The following is a 20,874-nucleotide window of genomic DNA, read 5'->3' as shown; positions in this document are numbered from 1 at the left end:
AGGCTCAGAACGCTCAAACAGACTCTAAATTGTGCTAAATGATAGCAGGAATGAGTTTGACTTACCATGAAGTGTTTGACTATACAGGATAGAAAATTTCGGGTTGTCACAGTTGGGCTCGTTGTGAGAGTTAGGGTGTGGCCAATTACACTCAGTGGATGGGGCCCGTTATGCGAGTTAGGGCGAGGCCCGTTATGCGAGTTAGGGTGGGGCCCGTTATACTTATCGAGTGGTGCCCATTATATGTTTGATATGTGTGGTATGTGGTATTTGGGGGAAACTCGCTAATCTTCGTGCTTACACTTTTCAGTTTATGTTTCAGGTACTTCTGGTGCAAAAGGGAAGAGCTCAGGGTAATTGCGGTGCACACACGATATAGTTCCGCATGTTATAATAACTCTGATAATTTGTGATGTTTTGATACATTTCATCCTTTTGAGACTTATGTTCATGTTTTGGGATAATGTTTTATTAATTGAAAAATGAAAATTTTCTCTTATTTTTGGGACGTTACACCCTTAAGTCTACTATAGTGAAACAATTCGCAAATTGAAAACTTTGTTCCCTACGAACAATATTGTCAACATACAATACTAGCATAACAGTTATGGTTCCACTAGCTTTGACATGTACCCAGGAATCAACTGGCCTTCTATAAATCAATACTCTTGACTTTGTTACTAATGTACATATTTCTGTTACGCAATGATTCGATAAGTCTCCAACTAGACTTCTTAAGCTTATGCACCTTAATTAGATAGCATATGTGTGTGATTAAACCCTTTCAGAACATATAGATATATGTCTTGAAAGTTTAAACATTTCCTTGCCATTCCTCACAATTCGAAATATGAAGAGGGGTGTCATAATCATATTATGAACTTGAGAATGCAATTAACACAACCAATGCCCATATTGATCTTTATCAGATCTTTAAAATCTACTAGCGAAAGTATTTCCTAATAATAATTATCATGGATTAGAGTGAATCTTTGCCACATAGATTTCAAGGTGCATATGTTTCTATCCATGTGAATCCATCATTTCCAACCTACAATTATAAGAAAAGGTTTAGAAAAAGACCAAATTCAAATTTAGCTTTCCTTCATGGACTAAACTTCGCACTTCTAAATTTCTTTCCCTCTGGAAGCATAAGGGCCTACCAGTGCTTCCATGTTGTTAACAGCTCACCCATATTGATCAATGTACTTTCACCGACCAACAAGCTTTTGCTTTTGTAGTTAAATGAAAACATAGAACTCATAAGCATTGCCAACTCAACTTGAAGTGCATAGAAATAATAATGCGTCAACCAAACATGATACGTTATCAACCTCAGGTCGTGTCCTAGTGATAACTAAAAGGTTTATTATCGGATGACTTTTGAAACTCTCAAGATCAATACGACTCCCATTGACTTTTTGACATATGAGTTTTCTCTCAAGGAACATTCCTTGATTAGCTAAAACAAGTATTCAAAAGTTTGTGTTGATTCCCAACAAGAAAACACTCCAAAGAATATGTCTCAGTTTATCTTTTGTTTCTCGATTAATGAAAACATCACAACTCCAATTATATATGTGCTAGAGTAAGAAAACATTTTTACTCCACATATTTCGAGGTTTTTTTTAACCTTCTTAGTTTGAAAAGAGTTTCAAGATCCGATTTGTAGTTACTAGAGCATGGCTGTAAAACTTGATTGGAATGAAGTATGACTCATCTCTTGATCGAACTATTTCCAACAATATTGGATTCCTCGTCTTAGTCATACAATTGCACTAAGATATTTTTGAGGATCAATTGTGATATAAATCCACAATCACTAAGATGATCATAAAACATGAAACTAAAGCATCTTGTTAAATGTGACTCGAGCATTTTGAGCATTTGGATCATGTTCATGAAGAATTTGGAGCACTTGGACCTCAACGGAGCACTTGGGGTTCATGGAGCATGAGACAAATGAACGAATCTTCTGAGAGAGGAATGGATCATCAGACAAAGGAACTGATCAAGTGTGAAAGGAATAGATCATGTTCAAGGGGGTTTGGAGCACCTGGAAGGAGTTTGGAGCACTTGGAAGAGGTTTGGAGCACTTGGAAGGGATATGGAGAAACAAGAGGTCCTTGTTGCGCCACATGATGAAGAGATGGGTCAAGAGGGATGCTCTTACGCCATCGGGTTCTCCTCTTGAGCCATCTTGTTTTCTTGCTGAGCCATGCATTGCCTTCTTGAGCCATGCATGTGCCTGTTGCTCATGGTAATGCTATTGCTCCAACATTGATGTTAAGCGTCATACTTGATGCTCTTACGCCATTTAGATCCTTGTTGCGCCAACTAGGTTTGTTGTTGCGCCATGAAGAAGCTATTGCGCCGTGATGGACCATCTTGGTACATGATGCGCCATATTGATTCCTTTGTTGTGCCATGTTGATCCAAGTATGACTAGAGGATGATATTGCTCAAGAATGTTCCAGAAGATGCTTCATGATGGATTGTGATTCGTTGACACCCTTCATGGGCCTATAGGCCAATGGGTTGTACACTCTCAGAATGTCTGAAGATGATAATGCTCAAGAATGTTCCAGAAGATAAACTTTATGACAAGTACCAGAACAACTCACTGACGAACATGTTGTATCAGAAGCAAAGGTTGTACACTCTTATAATGTCTGAAAGTACCCAAGTGAAAGATCATATGGATAACTTCAATCGCATCATCTTGGATCTACAAGGTGTTGGTGTGAAGATTGAATATGAAGATGAGGCGCTCATTCTCTTATGTTCGCTTCCTAACTCATATGAGAATTTCGTTGATACCATGCTTTATGGTAGGACAACGATCACTGTGAATGATGTGAAGGACTCTCAGATGTCCAAGGAACTGAAAAGAAAAGTTCCAGGTGGAGAGGAAGTGTCCAGTTCCGGTTTGTTTGTAGGGAGAGGGAGGACAGAAGAGAGAAAAAGGAGAAATAGAGGGAGATCACGTTCAAAATCAAAGTATAAAGGTTCATCAAACATGAAATGTTGTAATGTAAGGAGAAGTGGCACTTCAAGCGAAATTGTCCACAGCTGAGGAATGGGAAGTCCAATAGTGGGACGGTGTAGATCAAGATACATGATGGCAAGGTCAGGAAGTTAGATTGCTGGTACGTTCCAGAACTTCAGAAGAATCTAATTTCTCTTGGAACATTGGCTAAGAATGGGAAGAGGTATGCTAGTTAAGGTGATTGGGTCAAAGTGACCAAAGGATCTTTGGTTATAATGAAAAGGAAGATGAATCGTGGAGGGAACTATATCCTAGAAGGCCGTACGGTTATGGGAACGGTGGCTATCTCCCAATCCTTGAATGAAGGAGATGACAAGACAGAGTTGTGGCATCGTTGGTTGGGGCAGATGAGTGAGAAGGGCATGTCAGTTCTAAGTAAACAATGGGTTGGAGTTGTGCAATGCTCCATTTCATAATTTCTGCAAGGCAGAAGGTATGGTGAGGCACCGCACTGTACGACACACACCACAGCAAAATGGAGTGGCAGAACATATGAACCAAACACTCATGCAACATGTAAGGTGCATGCGGTTATTTGCTAACTTATCCAAGCAATTCTGGGTGGAAGCAGTTAGCACTGCATGCTATCTGGTGAACAGATCACCGTCAACTACAATAGACTTGAAGACTCCTCAAGAGGTATGGTTCGGGAAACCCTCTGACTATTCTGGTTAACGTATATTTGGATGCCCCGCATATGCTCATGTGAATGATGGTAAACTTGAGCCAAGGGCAATGAAGTGCGTATTTCTAAGATATGCGATAGGAGTAAAAGTTTATCGACTGTGGTGTACAGAAGAAGGAAGAACTCCTAAATTTATCATGAGTAGAGATGTGACCTTTGATGAATCTGCCATGGGTAACCAGGGAGGAGGTCAAACAAGTCAAGCAAGGAACAAAGATCAAGGTGCTAGCTAGAAGGTGGAGTTTGCATCTCAAACTCCAGACAAAGTTGTGTAAAATGACAATGAGCAAGGTGACAGTGAACAGCCTGGACAACATGAAACACAAGAGCAACACATGGGATCTTCGTCCAGTGGTGCTGATGTCGGGAAAGACGATGGGTCTGAATCTATAGCAAAGAAAAGATCGAAGAGGGTTATTCGACAACCTGACAGATATGTGGGATGTGTGAATTCAAGTGAGCTTGACTCCATTGCTTTTGCCTTAGCAACCAGAGAAGACATTGACACTGAGGATCATCAATCATATAAAGAGGTTGTGGCGAGTAAAGAAGAAAATGACTGGTTGATGGCCATAAATGAAGAAATGAAACATGGGATCTTGTTCCATTACTAAAGGGAGCAAAGCCAGTGGGATGCAAGTGGGTCTTCAAGGCAAGGTTGGTGGAAAAAGGGTTCTCTCGGAAAGAAGGAACTAATTATCACGAGGTGTTCTCACCGCTCGTGAAGCACAAGACAATTCGGGTTCTTTTGGACATGGTGAGTGCATTTGATCCGGAGCTTGAACAGCTTGATGTGAAAACTGCATTTCTTCATGGAAATTTAGAAGAGAAGATTTATATGTCCCAGCTAGAAGGGTTCCTTGATGCTAAGAAGGACCATGTATGTTTGCTGAAGAAATCCATGTATGGTTTGAAGCAGTCTCCACGACAATGGTACAAGAGATCTGATTCATTCATGATCTCGAATGGCGACACTCAGAACCAGTTTCACAATTGTGTTTACACAAAGGAATTGTCACTAGATTCCTACATATATTTGTTGATATATGTTGATGATATGCTCATCGCAGCCAAAGACATGGCTGGAATAAATGACTTGAAGGCGACCCTGAAGAATGAGTTTGGGATGAAGGATTTGGGAGCAGCAAAGAAGATACTAGGGATGGAGATACAAACGGATAGAAAAGCAGGGAGGTTGTGTATTTCTCAACAGAAGTACAATGAGAAAGTTCTGCAATCCTTCAACTGTAATCAGTCCAAGCCGGTTGGAACTCCTTTGGCGGATCACTTTAAACTTGGTCCAAGCACTATACCCACTACTAATGAAGAAAGGAAGTACATGAGCAGGGTTCAATACTCTAGTATTGTTGGAAGTTGATGCGTGCAAATAGCTACACCTAATTTTATATTTATAACCTAACTAACTTAACTAACTAAATTGCACCTAGGCAGTGTACCTAGTCAAATTATAGAATAGTCGGGTAAGTCGGGTGTCAATCACAGGGAACGGTTTTGACTAATTAATCTATCTACTACTAAATTAACCTAATTACTAACAAAGAAAGGGGATTTATCTAATTTTGCAAGTTTAGATGAACTTAATCCTTTAACACAAATTCAATCAGTAAACAAAACACTTCTGTTAGTTCGAATCCACTTTCCCTCAATGGTTTATAAATCAGATATGACAATTATTGTTGGTTACCAATTAAGAAAGTATTAGCAATTTAGTTCTAAATCTCCTAACATTAATTAATTCATGTAAATCTATGTATGGTCACAAAATAGCTAACAAGTGAATCAATTATTAAATAGAATTGGAGCTATGTATGATTGATTTGACAAACACACTTATGGTCATAATATGAGTTCTCTAGCACAGCCTAATTTTTAATAATTCAATTGCTTATCTAAGATTGGTTTGATCTTAGCTCTAATAACCTAGTGTTCACTGAATTATTAGGTATTCAAATTCATGCAGATTCATATTCACTAACTACACAGAACAAGAATTTAAAGCAATCAAATATTAAATCAACCATGCTAGGTTCAAACAATCAAACACAAGTCTTAACCAACAAGTAAATCAAAGCTAGAGTATTAAAACCATGAGTTCCAGCTTCATCTAGCTAACATAAGCAGCTAGATTTAGTTGGACATACTAGCAAACAAACTCAAATAACTCATACTCAAAAACATAGTTAAAGTACCAAAACTAGACTCCAATTATGAACTTCTCTTCTCCTTTGGTGTTGAAAGCCAATTCCATACCACTTCTCCTTCTACAATTCGTCTCCAGGAACTCCCTTAATCAGCCAAAAGTCCCTCAAGTCGTAATGAGCAAGAGTATATATAGTTTCTAATTTTTCCGCACTCACATCATGAATGGATATGTCTCACGACGTGAATAGTAGATATACGTGTTGGACAAGGACTCCTCTTCGCGTTGTTTATCTTCTGGAAGATTCGTGCTCACTTCGTGAATCTATAAACCTCACAACGTGAATATAGCAGATTACGTAAGCTTCCTTCTCTTATATTCTCCAAGCCTCCAAAGTTCCATGTTTTCTCAATTTAAGTCCTTTTCTCCAAAAATTCTTCTATTTGGCTGTAAAATATAATTTAAGCTTATAAGTACCATTATTCTATGCTAATAACCAAAATATTAATAAAAATATAAGTAAATATTGCCTAAAAACATGTATAAATATGGCAATATCAAAATACCCCACACTTATTCTTTGCTTGCCCTCAAGCAAATCCAACTATTTAAACTCAAACTCTCATCGCTAACATCAATATGGAGCTCTTGAATTCTTGAATTCTTTACTTGTTTGATAACTACAACTTTTAAATACCACAATATGGAGCTCTTGAATTCTTTACTTGTTTGATAACTGATCTTCAATTTCTTTGAATTCACCACCTTTTTGTGTGATTTTTGGTATCTTCAACTTTTTAATTCTTCAGAATTTTTGATCTTTGATCTTCAAACTTTATACTTTGATTGCTCCAAAAATTCTTCAACTTTTCACTTTTTGGTAATTTCTCTCTTTCTTTCTTTTTTTTACATGTACTTACTCTTTTCACTCAAAAACCCTACATGCTTAAGCAGGAGCGCTCCACTTCAACCCTTATTGGTTAAGGTATTATTCTAAGTGCAATGACTACATAAGCTTTCCTGGATACATTTCAGGTACATGTTGTTAAACATATTGCATCCCTCAAACTAAGCGAGGTTGTGTTTTTGTCCTATGATTTCACTAGAATAAAGGGGGCCACAAATGCACTATAATGTGTATTGGCTCAAATAAAAATTTGATCTCTCATCGGATCATCCCATACAACACTAGCAACTTAAGTTCAAATTATTAGTAGATTAAATTATTAGATTATTATTTCAAACCTATGAATTTTAAATTTTTAAAATTTTAAATTTTCTAGTAATTTACTTTTTCTTTACTGTTTCAACCCCTACCCCACACTTATTACATACAATGCCCTCATTGTATGCATAAAATAAATTAAAAACAATACAAGGGTGAAAAAGGAACAGACTCCCATGGGATAGAAGTGGCAAGATCGAACTCTAATCGTGTGGATGAAGTGTGCATCTTGAATATGGACCTCTTCTTTGAATAAGGAACTTGGATTTTGAAACATGCAAGATATGTAGATGTGCCAACCAAATATATAATCGAGCCTTCAATCTTCAACAAATGTGTTGGAAATCTACAAAGCGGAAAGAACAATGTGGAAAAGCAAACGCCACATTGGATTGTTGAGAAACTGAGCCATAATTGTCTTCATAATAATCCCAAGAAGAAGAATGGTGACCCATGAAATAAAATGGACCAATGGTCTTCATTTTTGTGGAAAAACAAGATTCACGACATGAATCCTAAGCGTCACGACGTGAAGTCGCTAAAACGTGAATTTTGGAAACCATTGAGAATCTGACTCACGACGTGAAAATTAAAGATTCACGACGTGAGTACTGATCAAACAGAAAGTAATTCTGCCTTCAACTCTTGACTTCAACCAAATGTATTAATGGATTAAGACCTTTCTAATGCATGATTTTATGACTCTTCTCTAACTTTATCCTTTCTCTTGACTCACCCCACACTTATTTCTAATCGTGGGTCTCGACTCTCGACTCTAAACTCTAAACGATGCTTGGCTAAACGTATAAGCTCTCATCTCGACTTTCCTTTCCCGTGACTCCTTTAGCAAATCTGGAAATAACCACCAAAGAAAATAGAAAAGTAACATAATAATTTAAAGAGTTTTACAAGCCAAATCAAATTCCAAAAACAAAAGAAAAACCAAATCAAACTAAATTAAACTAAAAAACCAAAAATAAACAAAATAAAATGATCAATCGTCATCTTCATCCTCTTGCGCTCCGCTAGTACCGACTCCATCCCCTCGTGGCATCCATAGTTTTTCCCATGTCAGGATATACGGGCAATGTGGCGGCACGGTGGGTGGTCGAATCACACCCAAATGGGAATAAATACCCTCGATAAGCTGGATATTATATGTAACACCCCCACGAAGGTTGTCTAAATATGAACCTACCCGACTTTGAAATGGGTCGGTGGGCATCCCTCCTTCAAACCTTTAAACTCGGCCCGTATCTCCACGTGCTCGCACATTCCGTCGGTGAGGTCTCGGTTGCGGCTGCTGCTCGGGTTGGTCACTCGGTTGCTCATCACTATCATCATCAGAATGCACAATCCCCCAATGTGATCCATAATTCCATACCACCCTCATTGTCTCCAAATATCCCAAAGTAAATTCATTCCCCTCCATACAAGTCAAGGATCGTGTGATGTCGGGAACTATAACACTGTAAGACCGGGCAAAACGGGTGATAAAGTGGCCTCCACAAATAGGACTCCCAGGGCGGGAACTCACAGCATAATCCGCCAAGTAGCGGGCCAGAAAGTACGGGATGTTGCAACACACTCCCGGTTGTAAAATGGACCATAAAAAGAACAAGTTCATCTTGGTAACCCTGTCCCCATGGCGTCTGTGGTTGATAGACAATGTCATGAGTCGGTACATAAGGCGGTGAATGGGTGATTTGATGCTGCTTTCCGACGACACCCCGGAATTGAAAACTCCGGATGCAATGTTACTCCAAAACTCAACCCCCGATGCCCCATTCTCATAACCACGAGAAGCCTCCCTCAAAAACATCGCAAACTCATGAGTCATGGCCTCTTAAGCCTCATACAACCTCATCCTCCAAGAAAACTCAACCAAAATACATTCCCGGTACTCTCCACCTAGACGGAAAACCAAGGCTTGTTGTTGTAGGTCGGGTCTGGGGACATTCTCATGGAATGCCACAGTTGCAAAGAACTCCACACATAACTCCTTATAGACCCTGTCCTGCATAGCAAACAAATTATGCCACCCCTTACATGTAAAAGAAAATCCGTTTCCCACAAATAATTTTGTAAGAAACAGGGACAACCGATCAACAATGCCGACCTCTCTCAATCTTGACCAATTAACAGTCGGTGCAACAGCAATTTCCTGATTGTACAACCATCCTAACCGGTTGTTGCAACGTGTAAAAACATCCCGCGATAAAGTTGTCGGGAAAACATAAACGGGTGCAAACTAGCCACCCCTATTGGAACCTCGCGCCTAGGAGCCATTTCTGCAAAACAAGAAACAACAAAAACCAAACAAGAAACACCCAGCAGATTAGAATTAAACAGAACAAGGTTTATTCACGCCTAGAATTCACGTCGTGAGGCCTCCCTCTTCTCAAGTTTGACAAAGAACATCTGTGTGCAGCGTGTGAGATGGGCAAACAAAGCAGAAAGAGCCACCCTACACGAATCAATACGAAGATTGTTGAAGCTCTTGAACTTCTGCATATTGACCTATGTGGACCTTCGGCTATCGAGAGCATCGGTGGTAGTAAGTACATCCTTGTTATAGTAGACAATTTTTCGCGCTTCACTTGGGTTTTCTTTCTTAAACAGAAATCAGATGCAACTCCCAAGTTGAAGACATTTATCAAGCAAGTAGAAGTACAGCTGAGGAAAACGGTGAGGAATATCAGAAGTGACAACGGTCTGGAATTCAAGAATAACGATTTTGAAGACTTTCTGGCTGACAAGGGGATCACTCACAATTTTTCAGCTCCTTATACACTACAACAGAATGGGATTGTTGAAAGACGAAACCGATCTTTGTGTGAAGCAGCTAGAACCATGCTTAGTTTTGCTTCTCTTCCATTATACTTCTGGGCTGATGCAGTAGCAGCCGCATGCTACACTCAGAACCGATCTTTGCTCAACAAGAGATTCTCGATCACTCCATACGAGATCATAAACAATCGGAAGCCCAACGTCAAATTTTTCCATGTGTTCGGTTCAAGGTGCTTCATCTTTAATTCAAAGGAGAACCGAAACAAGTTTGACGTCAAAGCAGATGAAGGAATTTTTCTTGGTTATTCACTCTCTTCAAAAGCTTACAGAGTGTTAAACAAACGCTCCAAACGTATTGAAGAAACCTATTACGTCACTTTTGACGATAATTACATGAAGAAAGTGCAAAGGAGTGAAGGTGACTTAGCAGAAATATTTCCGGAATCTGGACAGGTCTCGGTTCCAATATCCAACTTGTTTGAAGAGTACATTCGGTTATTCGATGAACCAGAGAAAGCGGCACACTCAGAGGCGAAAGCAGCAGATAACAAAATTGATAATCTCAAAAAGATCATAGATGAAGCTGCCAAAGAAATGGAAAGTGAACCTCTTAAAACTACAGATGGTCAATCCTCAACTCACTCTCCAATTAACGGCCCAATATTTAAGGGGGAGAGTTCATCAGCACCAAAGACAACTAGAGTATCTTTCGAGGGGGAAAATCCAATTTCATCCCCGATTCTTATAGGTCCAGGTGTAGGGGACAACTCTGCTACAAACCCACTCAATAGCAGTTCAATCGAGGGGGAGAATCTATCTCCAACAGAGGATGCAAATTATGATACTGCGACAGGTTTCACATCGCCAGTCGAGGGGGAGAAAGAGAATACAACTGATGAAGGCGAGGGTGATCAATCAGAATTGGAAGAGGAGGTGGATGCTGAATTGGATCCTGCATATGACCCAAATTATCCTCCATTAGTCAAATGGACCAAGGACCATCCCAAAGCTCAAATTATTGGAGAATCATCTGAAAAAGTGCTCACTCGTTTACAGTTGAAAGCGAAACAAACTGCATTATTCTCTAAAGTTGAATTCTGTATGTTTAACTCGTTTATCTCCAAGATAGAACCGAAAACTGTAAATGTTGCGCTTGATCATTCTGATTGGGTTCAAGCAATGCAAGATGAGCTCCATGAGTTTGAACGCAACCGAGTTTGGAGGTTGATTCCTACACCAAAGGATGCTTCAGTGGTTGGCTTAAAATGGGTCTTCAGAAATAAATTAGATAAAGATGGTAATGTCATTCGCAACAAGGCTCGGTTGGTGGTTAAAGGTTATTGTCAAGAGGAAGGGATAGATTATGAGGAAACCTTTGCTCCAGTAGCTAGGTTGGAATCAGTAAGAATCTTCCTTGCATATGCTGCTCACAAAAATTTCGAAGTCTTCCAACTGGATGTCAAATGTGCTTTCTTGAATGGAGAACTAGAAGAGACAATGTATGTTGAACAACCTCCCGGGTTCGTAAATGAGAAATTTCCTGATCATTGCTATGTGCTGGATAAAGCGGTGTATGGTTTGAAGCAAGCACCGAGAGCCTGGTATGAAACTTTAACTCGCTTTCTGAAAATGTCGAAATTTAAGCAAGGTTCGGTTGACCCAACCTTCTTTCGAAAGAAAGAAGGCGAACATCTAATGATAGTTCAAATCTATGTCGATGACATCATCTTCGGCTCTACGAATCCTAGCTTAACAGCTGAATTCGGGAAGTTGATGGAGACTAAATTTGAAATGAGCGCAATGGGTCCGATTAATTTTTTCCTTGGTTTGAATATTAGACAGGGACCAGAAGGTATCTTTATCAACCAGGAGGTGTATAAAAAGACCTTACTAACAAAATTTGGCATGACAGGAGACTCAAAAGTGAAGGTTCCTATGGCATTTGGCACTAAGTTAACACCATCTCTGGAAAAACCTATTGTTGACATAACACTATATCGACAAATGATAGGGTCCCTCATGTATCTAACAGCTAGTAGACCAGATATTATGTTTTATGTTTGTTATTGTGCTAGGTTTCAAGCTAATCCAAGAGAACCTCACATGGTGGCAGTGAAGAATATATTTCGTTACCTGAAGCGAACCTCATCTCTCGGTCTCTGGTATCTTGCAAGATCTGGATTCTTCATTCAAGCTTTTTCTGATGCTGATCTTGGAGGATGTGTTCTAGACCGAAAGAGCACTACAGGTGGATGCCAATTTCTTGATGGAAAACTTGTTAGCTGGCAGTCCAAGAAGCAAACCTGCGTGTCACTTTCAACAGCCGAAGCTGAGTATATAGCTGTAGCATCTTGCACTTCTCAAGTTATATGGATTCAAAGTCAACTGAGAGATTACGGGCTGAGTATGAAGAAGATTCCTCTCTATTGTGACTCAGAAAGTGCAATAAGGATTTGTCACAATCCAGTGCAACACTCAAAAACTAAGCACATTGCACTTAGATATCATTTCATCAAGGATCATGTAGAAGATGGGAACGTGGAAGTACATTTTGTTCGATCTTCTGATCAACTGGCTGACATATTCACTAAGGCCTTACCTGAAGCAAGTTTCAATAAAATTTTACAAGGCCTGGGAATGATGGAAGCAAAGTCGGTACCGAATCCTCAAATCTTGCACTAAAAATTAGACAGGCGAAATGGAGCGACCGCTCGGTCTATTTCGGCTCCATAATTTTCGGGAACCGAAATGAACCGAACGCTCGGTCTATTTCGGCTCTGGAATTTTTAGGAACCGAAATGAACCGAACGCTCGGTCTATTTCGGCTCCATAATTTTTGGGAACCGAAATGAACCGAACGCTCGGTCTTTTTCGGCTCCGGAATTTTAAGGAACCGAAATGAACCGAACGCTCGGTCTATTTCGCTTCACTCAATAAAGATAAGGTTTTGGTTGTATATTCTGTATATTTTATAATCTCTATTCTTTTTACTGCTTTCTGTTTTTATTATTTTTCAGAAAACTTCAAAAATCCAAAAATATTTTCTCTTTCTGTTTTTATTATTTTTTCAGAAAATTTCAAAATTTTCAAAAATATTTTTTTGTTAGGTTTGTTTGTTTGTTTTGTTTGTGTGGTGTGTTTGTTTGCTCTTTCTTTTAATTAGGTCACACGTGTACCAGTACAACAGAATTTGGAGCTAAGGCAGGTACAATCATTTCCATAAGAACTAGTTACGGGTCCCTAGAAGCATGCTGCTGCATGTTGACCAACGCCTCTACGACTTAGAGCAAGGCCTTAATGATTCGATCTATACCTATCGTTTCTTCCCAATTAGGCCGTTACAGTCAACTCGGTCTAGAGCTACCTTACTCTTCTCATATGAGTTAAGAGTTTTTCTGCTTAGTCACGTCTTTATAGCAGAAGGTACTTTCTGTTCTTTAGCCACCCTCCTTACATTCTCCATCAACTTTCGGTTCACCACTGTAACCCTTGAGACTCTCGGTCCTTACCACTGAGGTTTATGGTTGCATAAAATCTGTGTTTGTGATCTTAGATACGTATACCACGCGCTGAGTGAAACCTAAAATTCAACACCTATAATGAATTGACGGTGAATGATTACATTGAAGATCTTACTGGTTACCTACTGAAATCTTATTTTTATTTTTGAGTGATCGTTATGAATTTGTCTAACACCAAGGCTTTTCCTCCCATAAAGATCCAGATTATTTTTGTTTTTAAGATTTCTATATCTTCTTTAGTCATTATAAAATATATCCTACCTACTTGTTCAACAGACCACATCGGTCTCACAAGTACTTCTTCCAACGTTCGGTCTTATGTTAAGACTCGAAGTTCGGTTGAAGATAAGCTACCCAAAGCCTAACAATTAAAAGAAGCCTTTCAATGTTTCTCAACAAACACTTGATCGTATTTTTTGGGAAACCACACAAGCACTTCAAGTCTATATTAACTTTGACGGAAGCGATTCTTGCCCGGAATCCCCTGCTTTCTGTCTTATACTGAGACATCACTCACATCCCATACACATTTGCTTTATTTCTTTATCTTTTGTCACTCTATTGCACGAAAATTTTATTTTCCAACTTTCTGGTTGTTGTTGGTTCGAGTTTTGTTTATCTTTTGGCTAAACAAGGGTTATCCTGAATTTTGGAACGACGAAGAATTTCAAACGACGATTGAGGATAAGAATTTGGGCGCGTGAATTTGAACGGTCTCAATACCCACGCGTGCTGACGTATTCCTGGGAGTAACCACACTGTCACATCGCGCTTTTTCAGGCGACGTTTTAGTGATCACGTCATTATCGTCATGATTTTTCTCTCTCCTGGCAACGGTATATAAAGGGGTTCTACTTTTGTTTGTCTTTTACCAGCAACAAATTCTCTCACATTACCAGGAAAATTCAAACTGTTCATCTTCCCTCTTCGATCAACAATGGTGACTTTTTCATCCGTTCACGATCAGACTGCTTCGTTTACATTGCTTTTGATAAAGCCAAATCAGAATATGATAATCGAACTCAATCCGTGTTTGTTTGATTCATATATGTTGCACGTAGTTGAATGTCTGAAGTATTCACCGTTGGTTCTCGCCCTAACGCAGGTTGAAGCCGTTCCGATGTCGCTTTTATCGCAGGTCTACTCTACTGCCATGTATGACAAGAACAAAGAACACATCAACTTTCAAATACACAATAAAAAGGCTTCTATTTCAAAGGGGAGATTTTGTTCGTTGATGCATCTTGCTGTGGATTCCTCTGTCATCTCGCCAGACTTCATCTCAACTACTCAATTGTTTTCGATGCTCTATGAGATGGGGTATACGGATGTGCTGACCACAGTTACAAAGGTTAAGAAGTCTTGTTTACCATCACAGTGGAATGGTTTGCTTACTCTTCTCATCAAGAGTTTGGCAGAGAGGAGTGGTGGATCGGATGGCACCAGCAAGGGTTTTCTGACCCTTCTCTATGGACTTTACAATGGTCTAAATCTTGATTATGGGACGATTATCTGGTCTCAAGTGGTGCAGAGCCTCAACACTTCTACGAGGCATTCAGAAATTTCGTGTGGACGCTTCTGGACTCTTATTACACGCAGGGCGATTAACACTTTGGATATTCCTGTAATGAAGGATGCCCTGGTCGCGTCAATTGCCACGTTTCACACCAAGAAGATCATTATTTCTGATCCAATCAAGTTCCCTCACAATGGCTCTATTCCTGAGTCTATGTATCGATGTGTCACAGTTGAGAGTAAGGTAATGGCTGATTATCGCAAACTTACTCCTACATGACCGAGAGTCCTTTCTCCAGAACAGCAGGCTGCCCTGGAAGCTGTGGACAAGCCTGGAAACCGAGGGAAAAGGGCTACAACAAAGAAGGAGACAACAGAGGAGGACAAGTCCAAGGCTTCTAAGTCAAAGAAGCGAAAGTCTGATAAAGGAGATTCTTCCAAGCCCAAGAAGATTAAAAAGATGGCCAGAAGGTCCAAGAGTCCCACTCCTCCAAGCTCAGAAAATGACAAGGCAGATGAAGAAGAGGAAAGTCATCATGAATCACCGAGAGGTAATACTCCTCCCCGCTCCCCAACTCCAACCGAACCTATTCGTGACAAAATTCCTACCCCACCTTCATCACCGAAACAGACAATTCCAGTTTTGGTTGCACCTATTCCTCCACCTACCACATCACCAACTACAACTTCTTTACCACCACCACCACCAGTTACTTCTATTCCTATTTCAACAACTCCCTTACCACCTCCATTAATTTCCCAATCTACCACCACTACTATTCCTGAACCGACAGTAGTTGTTAACGTATCTGATACGGGGGCCAGTACTGAAACAGTACCTCCAGTTACTTCTATACCTCTCTCACCCTCACATTCAACCGACTCTGGTGCCACTCTCGGTAGTGCTAATGATGAGTATGACTCTACATACTTCAGTCCCTATCGGCTTCCTACTGATGAGGATGATGATGCTCATATTACCAGTCAACACTTGCAGATCATTCATGAGAAGTTGGATAAGTTGCTTGAAGACAGCAAGTCCTATAGTGGTGTGGTGCTCAAAGATTTTATGGACACTGCTTTAGAGCAATACACAGAGTCCATTGAAAAATCCACACAAGCTATTGATGCGTCTACCTCCTCTTGCAAAAAGGCCACCAGTGATGTTACAGACATTGTTCATACCACTCAGATTTTTCTTGAGTCGTTGAAGGGGCATGCTGACACAAATGCAACCAAGGTTCAAGCCTCTGTGGATTCCTTTTCTAAGTCTCTTCAAGAAGAGCAAATCAAGTTTGAAGCTGTGCGTTCATCTATTCAAACCGAGAATTCATCACTTATCAGCTCAGTGACTTCTCGCCTTGAATCTCTTCATGTTGGCTTGGCAACAGAAAGTGCTTTGAAGGAAGAACTGGCCCGACAATCCTCCACTATTGAAGTACAGAAAGTGCAGCTAGCCCAAGCAGAAAAAGAGATTTCTTTGTTGAAGACCGAAAGGGCTGTATTCCGTAGCTGTCTAGGAGATGTGAAGGACATGTTGACCAATCTTCTTGGTGCACATGATCCTATTCTTACTTTGACGATCAGAAATCATCTCACTACAAAACCTCTTCCTGCTCTTGCCATGTTGCACGAATTGAAAGGTGTTTCGGAGCCATTCACTTCTCCAAAACAAGGGGGAGAAGGTGTTCAATAGAAGGTGATTGTGAAAACAGAAACTACCCAACCAAAAGTCAAAGTCACAACCGAACTGAAGGATAATGTAGCTTCAGGTTCTGGTTCACAAGCTAAGCGAAAGGAGATCAATGATGACAGTGATAGTGATGTGGAAGAAACCATTGTTGAGGCTCTCAAGCGAAAGAAGAGAGATAGAGAGTTGGATCAAAATTTAAAAGTAACGAAGGAGGCTGAGGAGAGGGAAAGGAGAAACAAGGAAGAAGAAGAAGCCTTGAACTGCAAGAAGGACTTGTTTCCCTTATGGACAAAATAGGCACTTATCAATCAAGCTATAGAGTTTCCAAGTATTTATTGGTTGGAACCTGTTGCTTCGTTTAACTGTGATAACTCTAAGGACTCACAGTTCGACATGCCAATTACAAGAAAAACATTCACGTTTCACTGCTTTGACTCGACTGCTGAGGTTCCTTTTCCTCATCCCAAGGTTGACCGAGAGCTTATTAACTTCTATCTGAAGTATGGACAACCTCAGTACTTGACATGGAGCGCACAAAAAATAATCACTGTCAAGGTGCTCAAGCCTTCGCTTGCTGGGAAATTTGTGAATGTCAATTTCAAAATCACACGAGGATGTGCAAACTCGGTGTCGATTATCTCACTGGCAGACCTTCCAAATCTAAACCCTCATGATTGGATTTTGCTGTTCAACATTCTGCTCACAAATCCGAGAGAATATGAGCCGATTTTGGAACACTTGAAGAGGATATTGGCTTCTTACATCCATGAGGTTGCGGCTATGGATCAAGAGATAGCGAAAGTCATGAACAAGAAACCGACCATTAAGCCAACATCGAAACCAGGAGATGTCAACAAAATGAAGATGGGCCAAATAGATTCAACACATCTCACTGTGATGTTTACCAAAGGCGAAGCTCGCAGATTTTTATTCGCTCTTGTGGATAAACACTTGTTTTCAACCGACTGCTTAGAGCACATCATCAACATTATTCATCGGTGCAAGCAGAACTCGGATGTTGATAAGAAGAACTTCACTGACATGCTTCGATGGTACATAACGTTTCGTCATCATCTTTTGGCTATCATTCCGAAGGTGTTCAAAACAGTAAAGAAGACTTCTGCAGCTCAACCGAAGTGAGCTTTCGGTTCCAATGACGCAAAGGGGGAGATTGTAGAGTTTAATTATGTTGCGTCATGGGCTTTTTGTTTAGTATCCGGATTGGGCCTGTCCATCCGTGATTATCTAGTAGGGTTATACTATAAATATGCATGCATGTATGCATAATACCAAGTTGATTATTACGTTTATTATTTTGTAACCCTAAACACCTCTACAGTTGAAGTTCTTAATCGAGCTCTTCTGAGGTGTTGAAGCATTAATCATACGACATATTCAAATCCATACTCGTGTTCTTATTTACGTTCATAATTGTTTGATTGCATAGAATCTAACGATCCTAACAGAACTTTGTTCTAACAGACATGTATTGGGCTAACATATAAGGAGTCTGTAAGTCCTCCTGGACTTACGTCGTGAATCATATAGACTCACGTCGTGAAGTCTGTCTGGGCATATTATTTCTTAATAAATCCAAATTGTTATTAACTATAATTCTTAATTTATTACCACTTAATTTTAGGGACCCCACACTTAGTGTTTTATCATGCATAAAATGATTTAGATGATACGATTATTTTCCTAAAATTTAAAACTAAAATGAAAAGAAAAGAAATTTCAAACCGAACTCGGGTTGCCTCCGTGCCTCCTACGTTGAATTGTCTGAAGACTCCACCACCAACTAAATCTTCTGCTCCTTCCATCGTCTCTTGTAAGCTTGGAAACGTCTAATATACGCCTTCTTCGAGTTCTCCTTTTTAGCTTTCACCTCGTCTACCTCAAGCTTTCTTTTGATCCCTTTAGTCTCTAATTTTTCTTCATTCTTCTTAAGCTCCATAGGAACCTTTTCTTCTTTCACCACTGGACTCGTCTCCTTATATGTAACCTTGTCTTCATCCTCATCACTCAATACTTCATCGCTTTCCTTACTTACCCAAGAAGTTGGATTTGTATAGGCAATGACTTCAACTAAAAACGGGACGGATGCTCTCGGTTTTGTTCGTTTTACTTGTTGAATTGTTTTCATCTCTTCTTCCATCAACTTCTCCAATTCCCCAAGTTCATCATCTTCATCAATGTTACAAACCTCAGTTTGAATATCATTTCCCTTGAAATCTGCTTCTATTCCAAAAATTTCCTTCTCATCTCCAATTCTTAAACTGAGCTTGGATTCATGTATATCAACCAAAGCTCCAGCAGTATTAAGTAATGGGCGACCAAGAATAATCAGAACATCAGGATCTTCTTTCATATTTAAAACCATAAAGTCTATTGGAAAAACGAATTTCCTAATTTTCACTAGAATATCTTCCATAATGCCCCGGGGTTGTATCACTGAACGGTTTGCCATGTGAATAGTCATTTTTGTAGCCTTCAACTTCTGAATATTCAACTTCTGATAAAATGAATAAGGCATCAAATTTATGCTAGCCCCAGAATCGGCTAAAGCATAAATCTTCATATTATTCCCAAACTCACATGGAAGAGTGAGGCGTCCATGATGTCCTATCTTCTTAGGTAACTCTCCCATCACTACTTTTGAACTTTGTTCACTTAAAATAACTTTGGAATTTTTCTTCAATTGTTAACGAGTGTCTATTAAGTCTTGTAGGAACCTTGCATACTCGGGAATTTTGGCTAATGACTCGACAAAAGGATTATTAATTGGTATACCCTTCACGTGTTTTCTGAAGTCCAAATGCTCCCTTTCCAATGGACTAAGATCAGCTCGGGATAGAAACGGTAAAGGCGGACGATAAGCTAGAATAATTTTTGAAGTTTTCTGTTCAGACTGATCCCACGTCGTGAGCATAGCGGGCTCACGTCGTGAGTTTGGTATTTCAGTAGAATTTTGATTTTCGATCTTTAACTTCTTTGGTTCTGGTTCGGGCTGCCTTGGCTCCACTTCTAATGCTTCTAGGAACTCAGAGATGGCATCTTCTTCAATTTCGATCATCATAACATGGGATTGAGCATTCTTTTCGGGAAATTGTGAGGATAATTTGTTGCTCACCAAAGTAGTTAGTTGACCAATTTGGACTTCGAGATTATGGATCGATGCTTGATGATTTCTTAATGAAGCTTGCTGGTCAATCATCATTGTCTGTTTTTCTTTCATCATTTTCATGTGTTCCTTCAGCACTGCATCAGTATCATCATTCCTTTTCTCGGAAACTTCCATAAATTGGGTCAATATGTTTTCGAGATCTACTTTCTTCTTGGCTGGTGGTTGCTCTTTTTGGTAGAAGCCTCGGCCTGTTTGGTTATATTTTTCTTCCTTCTGCTTCTTGTATTCATCATATGGTAGCCACTCCTTCTTTGGTTTTCTTCGGTCTTCATCATACTTATCCCCACTCGAGTAGCAATCTTGAGCCTTCTTGTTCCCATATTCATCCAAGTGGCAATCTCTAGTCAAGTGTGGACTATTACACCTCTCACAACCAACTCTAATTGCATGAATTGATTGGTCCATTTGGGTCAATCTCCGGTCCATATTATTCAACATCGCCATCATAGCAGCCATCTCTTCAGAATGTGCACCCCCACTGCCTTTTACTCCATCTTGTCTTGGGTTATGGTACTCACGAGAGTGCTTTGCGAATTCTTCAACCAACACCTTGATCTGATTTGGATTTTTCTTTATAAGTGGCCCTTGAGAATCAAGGAGTTGCCTTGTCATGACATTGACCCCGTCATAAAATATGGACACTTCTTGTTGAATGTTAAGGTCATGTTGAGGACAATTCCTTAACAACCCTTTGTAGCGCTCCCATGCCTCGTAAAGTGACTCACCCGAATTTTGCTCAAAATTAGCTATCGCTTTTTTGAGTTTAGCTATCTTTGATGGTGGGCAAAATTGGTCCAAAAATTGTTCGCGCATCTGAGCCCAAGTAGTGATTGCACCAGGTGGAAGTGCTTTTAACCACTCTTTCGCAGCTCCCTTAAAAGTAATGGGAAGCATCCTTAGCAAGACGGTATCTCTATTAACATTCGGGACATTGAAATAATCCGCAATGTCATTGACCTTATCTAGATGCTAAAAAGCATCCTCATGATCTTTCCCATAAAATGGAACATCCTTAAGTGCAGTAAGGATGTGTCCCTTCAGCTCGAAT

The 20,874-nt window shown here is 39.8% G+C and overlaps 1 non-coding gene across 1 annotated transcript; it reads left to right on the top strand.

Annotated features, from left to right (window-relative positions):
* Nucleotides 1–20,484: 20,484 nt before the first annotated feature.
* On the top strand, nt 20,485–20,591 carry LOC145141555 (small nucleolar RNA R71). Its single transcript, XR_013722750.1, has one exon. It is a non-coding gene; the product is annotated as a small nucleolar RNA R71 (small nucleolar RNA).
* The last annotated feature ends 283 nt before the right edge of the window (nt 20,592–20,874 follow it).

The sequence above is a fragment of the Lactuca virosa genome, chromosome 9, assembly GCF_052849685.1.
Source record: "Lactuca virosa cultivar CGN04683 chromosome 9, Lactuca_virosa_CGN04683_v6, whole genome shotgun sequence".
In the NCBI taxonomy this organism is placed as follows: Eukaryota; Viridiplantae; Streptophyta; class Magnoliopsida; order Asterales; family Asteraceae; genus Lactuca; species Lactuca virosa.
The sequence above is the reverse complement of the archived record's forward strand: the minus strand, read 5'-3'. Positions and strand labels throughout refer to the sequence as shown.